Source organism: Ornithodoros turicata, chromosome 2, assembly GCF_037126465.1.
Source record: "Ornithodoros turicata isolate Travis chromosome 2, ASM3712646v1, whole genome shotgun sequence".
NCBI lineage: Eukaryota > Metazoa > Arthropoda > Arachnida > Ixodida > Argasidae > Ornithodoros > Ornithodoros turicata.
This window is the reverse complement of record NC_088202.1, coordinates 48,857,652-48,874,715: the sequence shown is the minus strand read 5'-3', so window position 1 is coordinate 48,874,715 and position 17,064 is coordinate 48,857,652. Positions and strand designations below refer to the sequence as shown.

General features: G+C 45.9%; 1 protein-coding gene across 2 annotated transcripts in view; it reads right to left on the bottom strand.

Moving 5' to 3' along the window:
* The window catches only part of LOC135385380 (thrombospondin type-1 domain-containing protein 7B-like), a 552,806-nt gene that overhangs the window by 248,223 nt on the left and 287,519 nt on the right, over nt 1-17,064 (bottom strand). The gene's annotated exons all lie outside the window — the stretch shown is intronic.

Genomic DNA, 17,064 nt, shown 5'->3' with positions numbered 1-17,064 from the left:
TACTGAACGTACTTCCAAAATAGTTTGGCCGAATACCCTGTATTTGCTGCGAAATCTGTTTTTTGGTTTGCCGTCCGATCATCCGCTTGAACAGTTGACTTCACGGTCAGCTTTCGCTTTGGCTCTTCTTGGCTGCTTGCTCGCACTTTCGCAATCGCCAGCAATCGTCAACTGAAAGCGATATCGAGTGTCGTCTGTACGTCGGGCACCATTCTCTGTGTCTTAACTTGATCACCTTTTTTTTTCCTTCGGCTGGTCAGTACACACAACTTCGTCTAAGTTGTCACTTTATGAGAGATGCAGCGTGAGTGAATTGTGAGAATGCCGTGCTTCTCGCAGTTCGAGCAGGTACGCTCATCAAAAAATGATTCTTACCAAGTTCCCAGTTGATTTTGTGCGTGATTGGGTGGTAGGAAACCAGAGGTTTAGTGCTCTGAACTTACCAAGGCAACTGTCGTGTGTGCTCGAAGCATTTTGCATCCGAATGCTACGATGTCGTTCACCTGACGGCCGATTTGGACTCGAAAAGTCGCTAAAAAGGGATGCGGAACCTGCGTCGTTCTACGACAACAAAGAGGACAGCACCAAAGGACCGAAATTGCAGGTAAGTGTCCGTACGAACTTGCACTATGGCTTGCACACAATGTGAACATGTGAACGACAAATACGGGGCTGCTCAGCCCTATAGTCCGCGGTTGTATGTAAAACTACGCAGTTTCTCGGAGGAGTTGATTGGGAAATTACATTGGGACTTCTGTGTGATCACACTCTGCCTTTTCCCAACCATGGAACTACCCCATATCTCACACACATGGTAGCATATTGTTGTTCCTCTTTAAAAACCAGGCTGTGTCTGCGAGTGCTGTGTATTCAAGTTGTAATGTAAAGTTATTACGTGCCACAAATTCCATTGTGTTATTCTATACTAATGAAGTTGACTTCAGCAACCGCAGGCCTTCAAAAGGTGCTCGGGTACCTTGACCAGCAAGAGATGACGGTCAGCATGCACATCCGTGAATCATCGTTTTGACACATGGCACATTGCAAGAGGGCCACATTTCCTTTGTAGCACACCGTCGTAACACATGTATACTGTCCAGCCTGTGTACATTGGTTGACAACATATTTCCTATTAGAAGGGGTACAGGTGGGGGCAAGCTATGCTGTTAACATTGTTGATCACATTTTGTAGCTTAAATATGTAGATGTTTTTTGGACATTTCTTATCAGTGTTAGCCTTGACAGGTAAAATTATAATTTCTATAATATCTATAATTTCCCGGGAAAAAGGTACATACAGCAGCTGGTGAAGCAACCTACAATAATGGTGCTACAGCATTGTAAACCTGCACATGGACAAGCAATGATAATGAAAATCTGGTTCTGGTAAAATGGCTCACAATACTATGGCACATCATGGATATTTGGATCATAACGTTGCTTCACATATTCATAAGCATCAAGGTGTCCATGCAAGATGTGCACATCAAGACATTGGGAAGCAGCTTGGGCCCCATGAAGGTGACTTACAGTATTTCAAGCTATTGGAGCGATTACTAAGCAACTGCCCTGCATTCCTCACTTACAGGAACTGTAACATTCGAAGCGTTGTAGGGGATAGTGGATGTACCTGCCCTTCTGAAAGACATCCTGCCATTATATGCACTAAAAGTTGCCTTGCCTCAGTGCTGTTTCTCGGTCATGTATATAAGATATCACAGCACCACTTCCACTTTATCTGTGTGGCACATATTGTATCTACACATGAGCAATGTATGTGAGAAAACTACTGAAACATAGCATTGCATTGCTCCTTTACTGCACAAGCCGCTTCTGTCTGTTTTAGGCATTCTAATAATGCTAATTTTCATGTGAGGGTATGTCCAGGAGCTTACTGGCGCTCTACTCGATCTCTGTGGACGGTGGCTTTTCATGAGCCCCCGAACAGAACGGAAGACAATATACAAGGTCACCGCAAGAGTTACAGTGAATGAGTCACTACAACGCTGACAACCCTGCAAGGCATCAAATGCAAGTGGACAACAGAAGGGCTTCAGTGAACGTGTACAAGCAGACTCATACCTAGGATTTTTAGTTTTTGGCATCTCATTCACCATTAATCGGTGGCTTCTGAAGAAGCGTAGGGATGAGGAAACAAACACAAGATTTCCGTGCTCAAAGTAATTGGTATTCCACGTTCCTTAGCCATTTGGACTACACGAAGTGTCAGGGAGACATTAAAGGGGTTGGGACACTTTTATAGATGTGGTTTGTTACGTCATGGGTTCATCATGCATTGCGCACCATAATACTGATAATTTTTTTATGTGTCATATTTCGCCAGATTAAAAGCCTTCGAATAGATTCCCGACTAAAGCGCAGATGTGAAAGACCTCAGAGCTACAGCCAATTCCACTGATAGCCCTAAGGGCTGTGACATCAGAGCTGCTTGAGTTTTGCAATTCAAGATGCCCATTTTCTACACACTATTCCAGCCTTGGTTGTAAAACACACATTGGTACAAAGAAGCTTCTTTTATGTTCATGTGGGATGATGGTGTTGCAACCCCTTTCACTGATTTGTGGGGAATGAGGTCATTTTGCACATAAGACTCGCCACGGAACACCTCAACTGCACCTGTTCATCTTGCAGTGTGCTTGTTTACCTGTTGCGAGGGGTTATGTTGGACAGTCAGGTAGTTTTAGGATCTCTGTGTATTCAATAAAATTATGGTACATTCAATGTTATGTGTAAAATTACAGTATCTGTGGAATGTGTGGAGATATGCATTGATACAAGAAGTAACTTGGCTCCTGATACCCGCATGCAGATCCAGATGTAATAACGGTGTAGATGACGTATGCAAGCAACTCATCATCTTCATTTTTTATTTTATTTTAGTGGTTGATTAATGTGTTGGTGCATGGCTGCATTGGACTAGTAAACCAGCCGAAATAAGGTGCGAAGATATCCAGGGGCTGATAATTACACTCACACGGTGTACTTCTACTGTGCAGTGTACTCTTGAGCTCTCATAAGCCACGTATGCCCTCATGTAAGTATCTTGCTTGTTCTTGTATCTGGTGCTTGCTCTCTCGACAGTGTAAAATTTCGGCAAATACGTTCATCGCGAGTCTCCACTAAAGTTGTCATCCACTCCTAATTCTTACGTACACTCTTAAAAATGAACTTCACCGCATAGCACGCTCCTAGCCAACCATAATCTCCAATGATATCGCTATCTGCCCCGATTTGTTGAAAACGGGAGGCGTGCGCCATTTTTGTGACACTTATGCTGTTCATAATTGTCACAAAAAAGCGTACGCCTCCCGTTTTCAACAAATCAGTGAAGATAACGATATCATTCGAGATGATGGTTGGCCAGGAGCGTGCTATGCGGTGAAGTTCATTTCCAAGAGTATACGTACCTACAGTGTGTATACGATAACATGGCGTTGCCAAACACAACTCGTTCACCCGATTATAATGCCAAGAAGTGTGATTACTGTTCCTGTAACGTCAAACGCCATGCATTCGAGAGAGAGAAAGATGTGCGCAAGTGCATGCCTTCGCAAGCAGCAAGTGATGCAGCAGTGGTGAGACGAAACGATAAGAGAGTGAAGTCTTCAATTAAGCAATGAATTGGCTTACTTTATCAAAGAAACCTACAATGCGAATAACGATATCTTTCGTATGTCGGCGTAGCGCAGTTCGGTTGACGATACGTGACGTTCATTGTGTTCTTCGGCAGTTTGCCGCTGGCCGGAATGCGACAGCATAATTGCACGAATCCTAACTGGACAAGTGGTATCAACAGTGTGTTTTGGCATTGGCAGATCATCCCACTAATAAAAAACGATGCAATCAAGAAGCCTACGTCGATCGAGCAGACGCTCCCTGCCACCATTGCCTGTCTACATTCCCGTATGCTCCGTAGAGAGGGAGGGATGTCTCCCTCAGCACGATATCACTTACGTCAGCGGTAGAGACCGCGTGAACAGCTGCCATCATAAAAATGGCGACCCCCATGTCTGTTTCGAAATGGTTAATTTACGATTGTTTAAAATATGGGGCTGTTCTGTGGAAATGAAGGGTGGTTTCAGAGAGAGTTCGATATGGGCTTCCAGAATATTGTTGCAGTTTCAAGAAGTCAAGGTATCCCCGGATCTGACCTTTAAGAGAACAAATTTTTTCCCCTCCACTATGGAGACCTCGTACTGTATCTTTGGGTGATTTCATGCAGAATCAGGCAGGGTGGTCTGATGAACCTATCAGATTTTTTGCGTTCCAATATATATTGAAGCCTGGTGCTTGGGAAGTACAATGGCTGAGGAAATAGCTGAAAATATCTGATAGTTGATAAAAAAAAAGGATGTTCAAGACTGACCATTTCGAGCACAGCGCATCCCCACAATTTTCATGCCTCGTATCTTCGTAGCCATTAAGGCTATGCAGTTACTTTTTTCCACACTTATTGCCCATGTGCTGCTGTACTGTTTGCACTTTCTTTGAGGTTCTAGGTTTTGCATGTGTCCAGATAAAAAATCGCAAAGTCGCCTTATTTGCAAAAAATTGCACTCTTTCGGTGCAAAACTGCTTTTCTGCAAATACCAGAGGGTTAACATGGATCACAACGTTCTGTTCGTCTTTAAACGCTCTTTCGATTCATATAAATGATATTGTTGGAAACGCTCGGACATGCTTCCTAATGGGCATTTTGTGAGGGGTGGTAATGGAAAAACGCGGAACTTCGGTTACGTATTTTGCATATTCGCCCACTCATGACGTGGTTCATATTACTCACACATATTGTTCATAACAAGCTCACATAGCGTAGTGAAAAAAAAAATTCACTTCAGAGATGTCTGAAGTTCATTTTCGGGCTTTGGGCGCACACCTGCCCGGTGACGGGCGCACCGAGGGCGGACAGCGAAGTTTCGTCCCTTCGTGGATTCATATTACATTTGAGATTGCAACTTCTGGTTTGTATGGTTTATTACGACACAAAGATCAAATATCAATCTACACAGACAGGAGTTACGCTACGTAGGTCGGCATATGCGCAAAACACAAATTGAAAGCACATACTGTCCTTAATTGATGACAAACAGAAAAGCACAAAGTCTAACAGTAGAAGGCTGCTTTTCTCCACGCACTCTTCGAAGTTTTTGCTGTGTACACTTCACAAATGCCATTACCTGTTCATCCTGCTTTCCCCACATATCTCAGGACTGTACTCCAGGAACGCGCAGGAAGTGTTCCCATTCTCGTTTTTTTTGGGGGGTTGTACGATAGTTTACGATGCCTTACGCCGCAAGCATCTGAATATTGGGAAGCTTCGAATTTCTAATTATCTTATTTGCCGTACAGCTCAGGTTGCGCAGTGTAGCATTGTGCTGAACTACGCCACCGACACCAGCGCATCCACTCTTCCCGTGTCCCGTTGCAGTAAACACCCCCTTTGCTACTGGGTAGCCTTTGCTTCGTAGCTCTTACCACTGCAGTCCTTACCACCGTAGTTCACACAGAACACACGGTCTGCGCTATGACCTCTGTTCATTGTACGTCCTTAGAAAGCAGCACTGACGTTTTTGTGTTCTCGCACACAGCAGGAGTAGCATGTGTTCTGCCTAGACCAAGTGGCATGAAGACAACAGCAGCGACGGAAAGAGGCCCTTTCTCCATTTCTGTCGATCGCCTCTCCGATAACTACTCGGAAAGCGGATTATATTTCACTGCTTTATAACACATGATGTCATCCATCCAGCAGAAAATGTGCAGCTTCTTAGTTCGCACCTTCTGTTTGACCTTCGTCAAATTGCGGCACCATAAAACGCTACCCCGGCTTCGACACCGTGCTAGACATCTTGATGTGATGGGGTTACTTTTGAGTGTCCGCAGCGGAACCTCGGCAATTTCTGAAGTATTTTTTTTTTTTTTGCTGTACGCTTGTCCCTGTGTCAACTTGCTATGAGCAATATATGTGAGGAATATGAACCACGTCACGAGTTGACGAATATGCAAAATACGCAACCGAAGTTGCGCGTCTTTGCATTACCACCCCTCGCTAAATGCCCATTAGGAAGCACGTCCGAGCTTTTCCAACAATGTCATTTATATGAATGGAAATAGCTTTTAAAGACGAACAGAACGTTGGAAATTAACATTTTTTTTTTCTTAAATGAGGCGGCTTTGCGATTTTTTTATCTGGACACCTGCCAAACCTAGAACCTCAAAGATAGAGTAAACAGTACAGACGCACGTGGACAATAAGCGTGTAGAAAATTAACTGTATGGCCTTAATGACTACGAAGATACGAGACCGGAAAATTGGGAGGAAGGCTTGAAATAGTCAGTCTTGAACATTTTTTTTTAAACGACTATAAGATATTTTCAGCTATTTCTTCCGACAATGTACTTCCCAAGCACTAGGCTTCGATATATATTGGAACGAAAAAAATATGAGAGGTCGACCGGACCATCCTGCCTGATTCTGCCTTAAGTCACCCCTTTGTATTTTTTCGGTAAATGTTACTTAGTGGGGCCGCCCTACTTTTCAGCCTCTGAGCTTGCCGCATTGGCGAACTGTCACTCGTGGCAACGTTGCTGCGACGGTTCGCTCTGTACCGCCAATGCACTTGTCTTCGATTTGCCTTAACTTCGGCAGCTTTTTGGAAGCTTCCCTGACAATACCCTGACTTTTACAGTTGCATCAAATCCCAGTTGCCATTCCCGGTTTTGCAGCTTTTCCAAGTTGGTACACGTCCTGTGCTCTAATGTTGAGGTTATACAGTTACCTTCAGGGTAATGCGCTGCTTCCTCGTCGATTCCGGCCCAAGATGTATCCGATGACTTCAAATGCAACTATGAACCCAATCTCTTCTCTTTGTAATCTTCCTTATTTATTTTCTCCAGTTTATGTGCCTCACATTGAATCATAAAATTAATTTCTAGTTTGGAGAATTATGAGCGCAGGCTGTGCTGATACTGCATCGGTCTGAGGTGGATTTCTGTCACCTCGCGACAGCTGTTGTCGGTCAACGTGGCAGACAGAGCCAACGCCTCCTACACGCCGCCTATAGACTCCGAAAGCAGAGTGTGGGGGTATGTCGATACTGGCTCGCCCTTGTTGGCCGCAAGCAAGTGGACATCGTCACGACTATAGCCAGAGGTAAAGGGGTGAAAGCGGGGTGCACTGTGCTTGGGATGATAACTGGTCCGCTCTTTTGTTACCCATAACACGAGGGCTCCTCATATTTGAGGACGAGGGTAAATGTGTCTATGACGGGGCGACAAAAAATGCATTGGAATCTAGCGATATTCTAGGGTAATTTCTTCGCACCATGTTGGCTCGATCATTTTTCTGAATACGGCACCGGAGCACCAAAGGGAACAGGTGTTGTCATTGCGCCGAACTTCTTTAATTATTTCATAATTAACATAGTTAAGAGGCCATTAGTCAAGACTTATGAGGATAACTCCCCAGCAGGTCGCTAGTGCGGCCACAAAGTGGTTCACTTAACCAATAATATATAGTCATTTGTTTTATCTGAACTAATGCATTCCCATATTTTTAAAATAAAGCTGTCCCTCGTTAGACGGGGTGCCCTGTATAATGACGTAGGGCACTGCCGCTCCGGAGGTGAAACAACTTATTCTGTCATCACCATCATCATCATGTACATGTTGCTTTTTGTTGTTGCTGAGCAACCGAGGGGTTGAAGAGCAAGCCTACAATGACTTCCCCTTTCACTGTGTTCATTGTGAATCAAAATGAAGTGTGTAAGGTTCTGTGTTAACGTGCGAAGCAACTGCTCCTATAACCGGCGTGCCGACGTGGACATGGAGAGATGACAGCACTGAGCTAGGAGTGGGAGACGTGGGGACGATGCGTCCTGGGTCGACTTCAGGGGGAACTGTGCCGACATCTGTCTGGGAGAGTCGTTGACTATCCTTCAACATAGTCGCCCGCTGCAGTAATGAATCGGATCCAGCGCGATTTCAATGCGGCACGCGGAGAAGGTGCTGGAGGATTCGCAGGATCATCAGGAATGAAAAATCCCTCATTTCCTGAAAAATCAGGAAAGACTACCAGCACGCTGCGCTCTTCGTGCGCTGCGCTTTTTCAAGGTTCATCAGTCATCTCACACATTCTGAAAGTTGTTCACGTAGATGGTGCAGCCACCTTTTAAGACTCAATGGTACTATGTCTCAAGAAAGTGATTAGCGTCTTGGTTTTCCACACATACCAGGCGTTCTCGAGCTGCTTGATATCGCATCTGGCGATGAGACACACCAATCGTCATCACCAAAATAAAGTTGTTATTATTGTTGTCGGAGCAGCTTGTTATACCCGACGTATCAATTTTTTTTTTCTTCTCTCTCACCCTCTCAATGGCGGGAACACTGTTAAGTCACCTCCCGACACCTGTCGAATCTGCGTTACCGTGTCCAAAGAAAGGGAGATTTTTACAGCCGAAGTACCCGTCTACCTTAGTCTGAGAAGGACAGCATGAAGTCCCTTGCATTTGCGCAACGTTGTAGGCTCAACGGTTGAAGACCGGCCTCGGTGGCTCTGTTGGTAGCGTGTTCGCCTACTGACCAAAGGTTGCGGGTTCGAACCCGGCCGAGGACGCCAGCAGCTTGGTAGCAGGGTATAAGTTTATTTTACACGCCGTCTTCCGCGAGGGACCTTAAACACAGTGTGCCGTGTGTTGATATTTCAGCGCACGTTAACGAACCCTCAGGTGTGCAAAATCAAATCCACAGACCGATCACTGAGGCGTCGCTCATGACCATAATTGTATCGCGACGTAAAGTCACGAATTACTATCAATTATCAAAGTTTGAAGTAACCGTTCGTTGTAGCGTACTTTGTTGAACCCAGTGGAGGAGCGCGGTTACGGGCCGCAAAAGTATGGATGCAGAGTTAGCTTTAACTTTAGTTGCTTTCGGTAACTTTAGCTCGTACAGAAGAAAGCACCGATTATCGCCGGATCTCGGGCAAACAATAACAACAAATATATGATGACTACGGGAAGCTTCCCCGCTGGCGAGCTGTTCGTGTTACCTCCATTACATGTGCGACATTCGATGTGTGATATTGGAATGAAGTGAGATGAGTGACGGAATGCAGATAGCAGCACGGAAAGAGCACAGACGGTTTGTAAAACAGAGCAGGCACTTTGAGATTGCCTTCCGGGGCAACAGAGTCCTGGCGCACCGTGACCTACTTCTGTAGATGTGCATCGCTTTTGCTGCTTTCTTCAGAACAATGGAAATTTTGGGCGAGTTGGTGGCACATATTGAACAAAGGAAGAATTGATACAGGAATATTGTTGGGTAGACTTATGTGAAAAGTTACAGAAAGCGCCGAACTTCTTTAATCTTTCATAGTTAAGAAGGTCATTAGTCAATATTTATAAGGACAATGACCCAGCATATCGCTAGTGCGGCCACAAAGTGTTTCACTTAACCAATAATATATATAGTCATTTGTTTTATGTGAAATAATGCATTCTCTTATTTTTAAAATAAAGCTGTGCCTGGTTAGACAGGGTGCCCTGTATATTGACGTAGGGCAACCTCTTCCGTCATCATCATGTACCTGTTGTTTTTTGTGGTTGTTGAGCAATCGAGGGGTTGCGGAGCAAGCTTATACAAGTGACTCCCACTTTCACTGTGTTCATTGTGAATCGAAATGAAGGCAGTAAGATTCCGTAATAGCGTGCGAAGCAACTGCGGCTATAAGCGGCGTGCAGACGTGAACATGGAGAGAAGACAGCAGGGAGGAGTGGGAGACGTGGGGAGTATGCGCCCTGCGCCGACTTCAGGGGGAACTGTGCCGACATCTGTCTGGGAAGTCCTTGACTATCCTTCAACGTAGTCACCCACTGCAGTAATGAATCGGATGCAGCGCGATTTCAAAGCTGCACGCGGAGAAGGCGCTGGAGGATTCGCAGGATCATCACGAACGAAAAATACACCGATTTCCTGAAAAATCAGGAAAGACTACCTGCGAGCTGCGCTCAACGTGCGCTTTCTCAAGGTTCATCACACATTCTGCTTCACATAGATGGTGCGGCAAAGACTCCATGCTAATATGTTTCGGGAAAGTGATTAGCGTCTTGGTTTGCCACACATACCAAGCGTTCTCGAGCTGCTCGATATCGCCTCTGGCGGAGAAACACCCCAATCGTCATCACCAAAATAAAGTTGTCGTTATTGTTATTGTTGGAGCAGCTTGCTTATATACCGACATGTCAATTATGTTCTTCTCTCTCGCCTTCCCAATGCGCGGGAACACTGTTAAGTCATCTCCCCACGCCTGTCGAATGTGCGTTACTGTGTCCACTCTTTCCCCCATGTGCTTAATTTTCATATTGGTGAAAGGAAAAAGAATATTCAACAGGGGTCGGTCTGCAGGGAAATGGGCGATGACATTCGTTTTTAGTAAGATGAATGCCGCGGATAAATCATTAATGCAAACAAAACCAAGGCTCTATATACTTTACAAGCCGATGTCTAAGTTGCTCTCTGGGTACATTTTTAGGACAGAACCGCGTTGAAGTCATGAGGTACGTCACGGTGTTAGGAGTATATCTCACCGCGAACTTCCATTGGGACTGCCACATATATTATGCTAGGGACAAAATGTCCATTCCTAATGTGCACCTGTGTCGTCAAAGTTTACCTAAAGGGGTAAAAATGTTGATTTACGGTTCACTTGTATTCGCCATCATTGCGAAATTCAGCACATTCCAAGTTCTTCCAACAACATTCGCCGGTAAATGCACCATGTGAAGCCTAGAGCCTCATAAACTTGGTGAATTGTATCTCCGATGATCTCCAAGATCTGCTGCACCCTGCCTTCTTTGTTACGGCTGGAGAAGGAGCCGATCCGGCTCCGAAACGTCGGGACCCCTTTTTCGAGCTAATCTTGGTTGGAGCCACGTTCTTCCTCGTGAGTGGTACCCCACCAGGCACATCTTCGTTTATTCGATTCGCATCGATTAACATCGATTAAACAACTCGCAGCACGACCTTGGCTACCACCAACGGGCGGGACGCCTTAACCATTGCCAATGTCGAATAAGAAAACGCACCCACTGTACGTATCCTACGTAAGGAACGTTTCTCCGACACTGCCCAGTCCGCTTTGTTTAGAAGCCTCACTCAACCGGTAAGGTAGTCTTCAAACGTAAATTCAAAAAATTAATCAATTGTCTTTTCCTTAATTCTTTGACTTAGAAAACGTATGTACCAGACAATGTAGCAACAGACTCAAATACGTAGCTTCATATCCCAGCCATGCCCGGGAATGACCTAGCAAGCGACCCTTTTTGGATACTACTGAGCCGCCACTCAGTAAATGAACAGGTCGGCCATAAACACAATGGCTAGAGCCTGAAATGTTAACCACAGGTTTCAGCACCTGTTCATAATAAAGTCGAAAAACTACGTCTGTTGCGCACTGCTTGTATAAAAATACCGGGAATCCGTCTATTATTTTCTTGACAAATACTTCAACGATGAAGTGGATGTGTTAGAGGTTTTGTATTGCAGATACAATAGCGAGTTTTAGTGCGTCGTACGCTGTCGCCTTTGCGTAAGCCGCTATATTCCCGGTTGCAAAATCCCCGATTTTGAAATTCACGTTCTGGAAACAAAGACAATCAAGGAGAATAATCGCTTGCTTCGTAAGATGATATCACTGGTTAACCACTCAAATTCACGGGTTTTCTATGTCTGTCCCAGTCGTCTTAGCGAACGAAAGCCACAATTCACAGCCGTTAGGCTTAGCAGGGCGGACACGATGGACCAGCATATTGGTTAGGTTGTCATTAGGTTAGTTCAAGTTCGCTATTTTCATTTTTATGTCCAGGTTAGTTTAAGTTCGCAGTTGGCAGTTTCCCGCGCGCGACTGCGCATTTTATAGTCCGATAACAATTTTTTACAGTAGCTTATTTTGCAGCAGGGATTTTGATCACTTTATTTCGGGTACACCCGTATGGGATAGTAGTGAGTTTTAGTCGGAGCTCGCCAAAATAACTTGCGATCTCGATAACTCACGATACGCACAGTCACAATCGCCGATTGCGTGAGTCCCGCGTGTTTTCACACCGCGTGGCAGCACCTCTGCGATAATCTGCCATCACATTGGCATAGAAACGCGAAGGACCGCGGTTATTGTCATCGCACTCACGCTGCATTCAGATATCGTGAGTTCGCTTTCAGGGACTCCCAATTCAGGGACTTTAAGTGCACATATGCTGACGCGCTCTCAGTGGTATGCAGTGGTAGTAACGGGAACCACTGTGTACGGCTTCGTTTCAACGTCGTTAGAGAATTTTAGTAGACCGTTCCGTAACACACGGAACGTTAACGCAGAGTACGTAGTTCTCTACCGTGAAACGGATAGCAAGAGAGTTTTAGCAGGTCGTCAGGCAACGCTACGAACGGTATGGTAAGAACTGTGTTGTCATACAACGGCGATAACATGAACTACCCTTCCCCAGTTGTCTAGGCAGCTCTTTCCGAACGAATTGCCCAATATAACTACGTTTTCGTGCTCTGTTTTTGTTTTCTTTGCGTTCGAAAATTAATTTGTTGTTCCACCAACAAACGAAACGACAACGGACACCCCCTGCCGGTCAGTTCATCGCTATCACCCACCGTTATGGCGGACGCTGCTGCTCACTCGGACTTGGTTGGCAGCATCCAGAGACCGGAAGTTCGTGTTTTCGAATGGTACAAGGTATACGGCCTCTTATAAGAAGAAGATGTAGTCCTCCGTACAGAAGCGCAGTCTGGTAGCCTTCACTTCGGACACAGTCGACGAGGTGTTGCAGGAAGCCATGTTGTTTTGTGCAACGAAAACAACGTAGAGGACGGAACGCAAAAAGATGAGCCGATCGTTCCAACGTGAAAAGCGGAAGCCACGTTTCCGTTCCTGCGCACGCGCTCTTGCTCACGTGGAGAATAGCGTTCCTTCCGTTCGCTGCGTAACGGTCTGCTAAAACTAGTGAGTTTTAGTATACCGTGGAAAAGGTTATCGTGCCTATCGGAACCAATCGCAGTCGTGCTTGACTCTTATTCACTGATTGGTTCCGGTTGATACGGTTTGACGCAAGCCACCTTATCAACGGAGTGCTCCAGGTTCTAGCTAGGCCGCTTCTTGATGAAGCAGGACTAATTTTAACCTGGACATATCCTAAGCATAGCCCTTGTAATTTGACCCTGTGACAGGTGGGAGCGTGGTTGTTTACGGTTTTTTGTGGAAATGATTTCACTTCTTCCGTCCATTGTACTTCAGCATGAGGCCAAAGGAAAGAAATCTGAGCGTGTTGAAGCGCTCATTCCGAAGATTAATGTTTTACAAATCATTTCCATCCACCGCGTGAAGATTGTTGCGTTCTAGGTTTATCTAAGCTGGTTTTCGCTAAATATAGAAAACCGGAAACCCTATAGCTACTGATCTAAGCTGTACACCTAACCTGCACACAAGGATACTTCATATTGTTCCGCACTTCTTTCCTCTTCCTTTCTAGTACAGACTATTGTATTGTGCACCAAATTTTATTTGCCTTGTCGCTTTCACACTGCGTATTCGGGTAGCTAACTTGGCAATAGGGCTTTTCGAAATTAATAAAAAGAAACGAATTATCGTGTTCCTAATCTGTTTATCATGGTTCGGAACCACATGTGGTCCATCGTTCATCGAACATGCGCATAAGGAAGAGATACATTCAGTCGAACACCGCCCCTGCATGACATTCAGTCATGGTAAAGGTCGCGCTACAAGCAGGTTTTGATATCAAGGAACTCAGTTATACATTCCCGGGTGTGATTTTTTGCATTATCTCGTGAGCGCACTAATATGCCATAACTGACATCGCGTGCTGATATCGTGATCGCGAGAGCGTCATAATCATTCGGGTGAAGTCCGTCTGGTGGCGTGATCATCTGCGATCGCCGATCGCCTCGAGCCGTTTGATTATTTCAAGCTGCTGAAAATATTACGATCACAATATTGCGATACAAGGCTCAATATCGGCCTTCGCGTGAGCTCATAGTGAGTGTGAGGTCGATGAGCTGTTATCAGATGATTGTGATCGGAAGTGATCGCGGGTGAAAGTGCCGTCCTCTGGTTTTAGTATATCGTACGCTGTCGCCTTTGCGTGTGTACGTTATAGCGTGGATGTTCTGCACAATGCGCAAAGCACAATGGAACAATCCTGCTTGCTGCAATTCGCCATCATGACAATGTACAAAGCTCTGTTTATGTTTTGCGCGTGCGCAGAACTTCCAATTCGATCCCTTACGTACGCAAAGGCAATAGCGCACGATGTGCTAAAACTTACTAGTGTTGTGGCTCTGCACACTGCGCGAAGCTCCCTTTATGTTTTGCGCGTGCGCAGAAACATGTACCAACGCTATCCCTTACGTACGCAAGTGCGATAGCGTACGATGTACTAAAAGTATGTGGAACTCTATGGACTCTGTGTTGAACGTGATAATGGACGTGATAATGATCGTGACGTATAATTCAGGCTATATTTTTCCAGCATGTCATTTTCGGTATGCCTGTGTCGCGAAGCCGCCAATTATCAAGCTTGCACATACACAAAGATTATAATGAAATAAGCTCATACCTGCAACGCGCGCCCTTCCTCGCCTCGCAGTTCCTCGTCTCCACGGACCTCTTTGACACTCTATGACGGTCTTTGTGTGTTTATGTTTCGTTGATTGAGTGTTTTGCACTTCCTTACTCGCGTGTGGGCATCTGTGCCGCACAAAGTGTATATATTTGTATAGTTTTCACTGTCTTCTTTTTCCCCACCCTCCCTTCCCTTCATTTGTTCTTTTCTTTCCACGTGCTTTCCACATTCTTTTGTCACAGCCAGTCCCGAGCAGACCTCGGCATAAGCACGCTCACTCATGCTCACTCACGCTCAATTTGGCCAATGAACTGAGCGTGAGTGAGCGAGCAGAGAGTTGAACGGGCACTGAGTGAGCGTGAGTGAGCGAGCTGAGAGCTGATCGGACGATGAGTGAGCGTGAGTAAGCGAGCCGAGAGCTGAGCGGGCGGTGAGTGAGCGTGAGTGAGCGAGCCGAGAGGGTGATGAGTGAGTGAGCCGAGAACTGGCCTGTAGCGAGTGAACTTGAGCGAAAACTGCCGATGTATGTGTGTCTGTATGAAGGTACGAACGCTACGGGCAGGCGACGCGTTGCCCCTGTTAACTCCTGTTACACAAGGCGTCTCAATGCGCCCCTTATTTCTGAATGGCTGCCTTTCCGCGCCTTCATCGACGAAGAACGACCACAGCTTGCCGCGCTCAATGCATGGACCATGGCCCATACACTCCATGGAAACTCACTGCGTTCTCAGCGCTCATTCTTGGGCGACGCAACGACTGGTTCTTCGTGGAAAGCAATAACGTGAGCGTGAGTCAGCAAATAACTCAAAACAGCACAAACGATGAGTTGAGTTGGAAGTGAGCGAGCGAGCCTAGAGGTGAGCAGGCGGTGAATGAATGAGCGAGTCGAAAGCTGAGCGGGCAGTGAGTGAGCGTGAGTGAGCGAGCCGAGAACTGAACGGCCGGTGAGTGAGCATGAGTGAGCGAGCCGAGAACTGGGCGGGCGCTGAGTGAACTTTAGTGAGCGAGAGTCAAAACTGCCGAGGTCTGGTCCCGAGTAGTTTGGGAATAACATATTTTTTTTTTACCAATCAATGAATCAATCCTGATGAAGTTTGACTGCTCCCTGCAACACAGCACATGGCCTCCTGATAAGCGAGTTTTAGTACATCGGAAGAGCTCTTCGAAAACAATACCGTAAATGAAGTTATCAAATCCAAGCATAGCAATGTGACGTCACTGGCTTCGAAGGAACAGAGCGATTGGCTTATCATGTTTTCGGAATAGTTGTCTTGAACACCTTCCGATCTAGTAAAACTAACTATACTAATTCTGTTAGCTGCATTTTCGCTCGGCTACTACTGTTACTTCGTTCTAGCTCATTATCACAGTATTCTGTGGAATGCAAATGTGCTTAATTTCTTCGCGTATAGGCACGGTTCGACAATATAGGATAATTTTGGTTACCAAATTCCTTCGTAGACAATTTTACGAGTCGCTGCGCCTTACTTAAAATATCATGTGGGAACCAAGCAGTGTTTGAAAGCCGGTGTAGAAGCCATATTAAGTCTCATGCAGTGGAAGACTGCGGTAAAAGAAAGCGGCATTCGTCGGGGGAGAGTAAGGGACAATGTGGGGTCAACGGAGTAAAGCAGAGAGTGGGTGGTGATGTCCCGTTGCCATTGAGACTGCATCATGAGGCTAGTGAGGCTTGAGACGAGGCAACGGCGATCATCCACAAGAGAAGATGATGGGGACACGTCGGGTGTACTGGTGCGGGCCTGCGGCTGTTCGATCTGCGCCCTCGTTTGCGCTGATACCCACATCACCCGGAATCCACTGGAAGACGATAGAGTGGCCCTGTGCGCTTTTTTTCTTGTATACTTGTAGAATTTAAGTGACCACAGGACTGAGGAAGCCGCGAAGTCCCATAGTTGCTCTGCCAGTTGTGCCACACACTGCAGCGCAGATCTGCAGTCCGTAAAACCGACCCAGGAGCGAACGGGACTGTCAGTAATTTTCCACAAGGCGAAAATAATAGCTCAGCGCATGTTGACGATGTTTTATGTGAGAGATGATGGCCATCTGAAATTGCCTCGGAGGGAACGACAAAGGCAGACGACGAACTTCCCCTCGTGGTTGAGCCGTCCGTGAAAACTGCGGTGGGTCTCGTTCAATTCTGAGTGCGGTATTATTTACTCATCAGTTACGGTTCTTGGATCAATTCAGGCTTCTATACTGCGGCTTGGATCAACTGCAGATGTTACAGGTATAAAAGGACGCAAGGAAGTTGAGTGTAGATTTTATCTATGTGTCATCCATTGAGGCTGAGGCGTCACAACAAAACACAGCCACGTTACACGGACTCAAGAACAGAGTTTGAGTCGGTGTGCGTTCTGTTGTACTGCCCCGGTTCCATGGATAT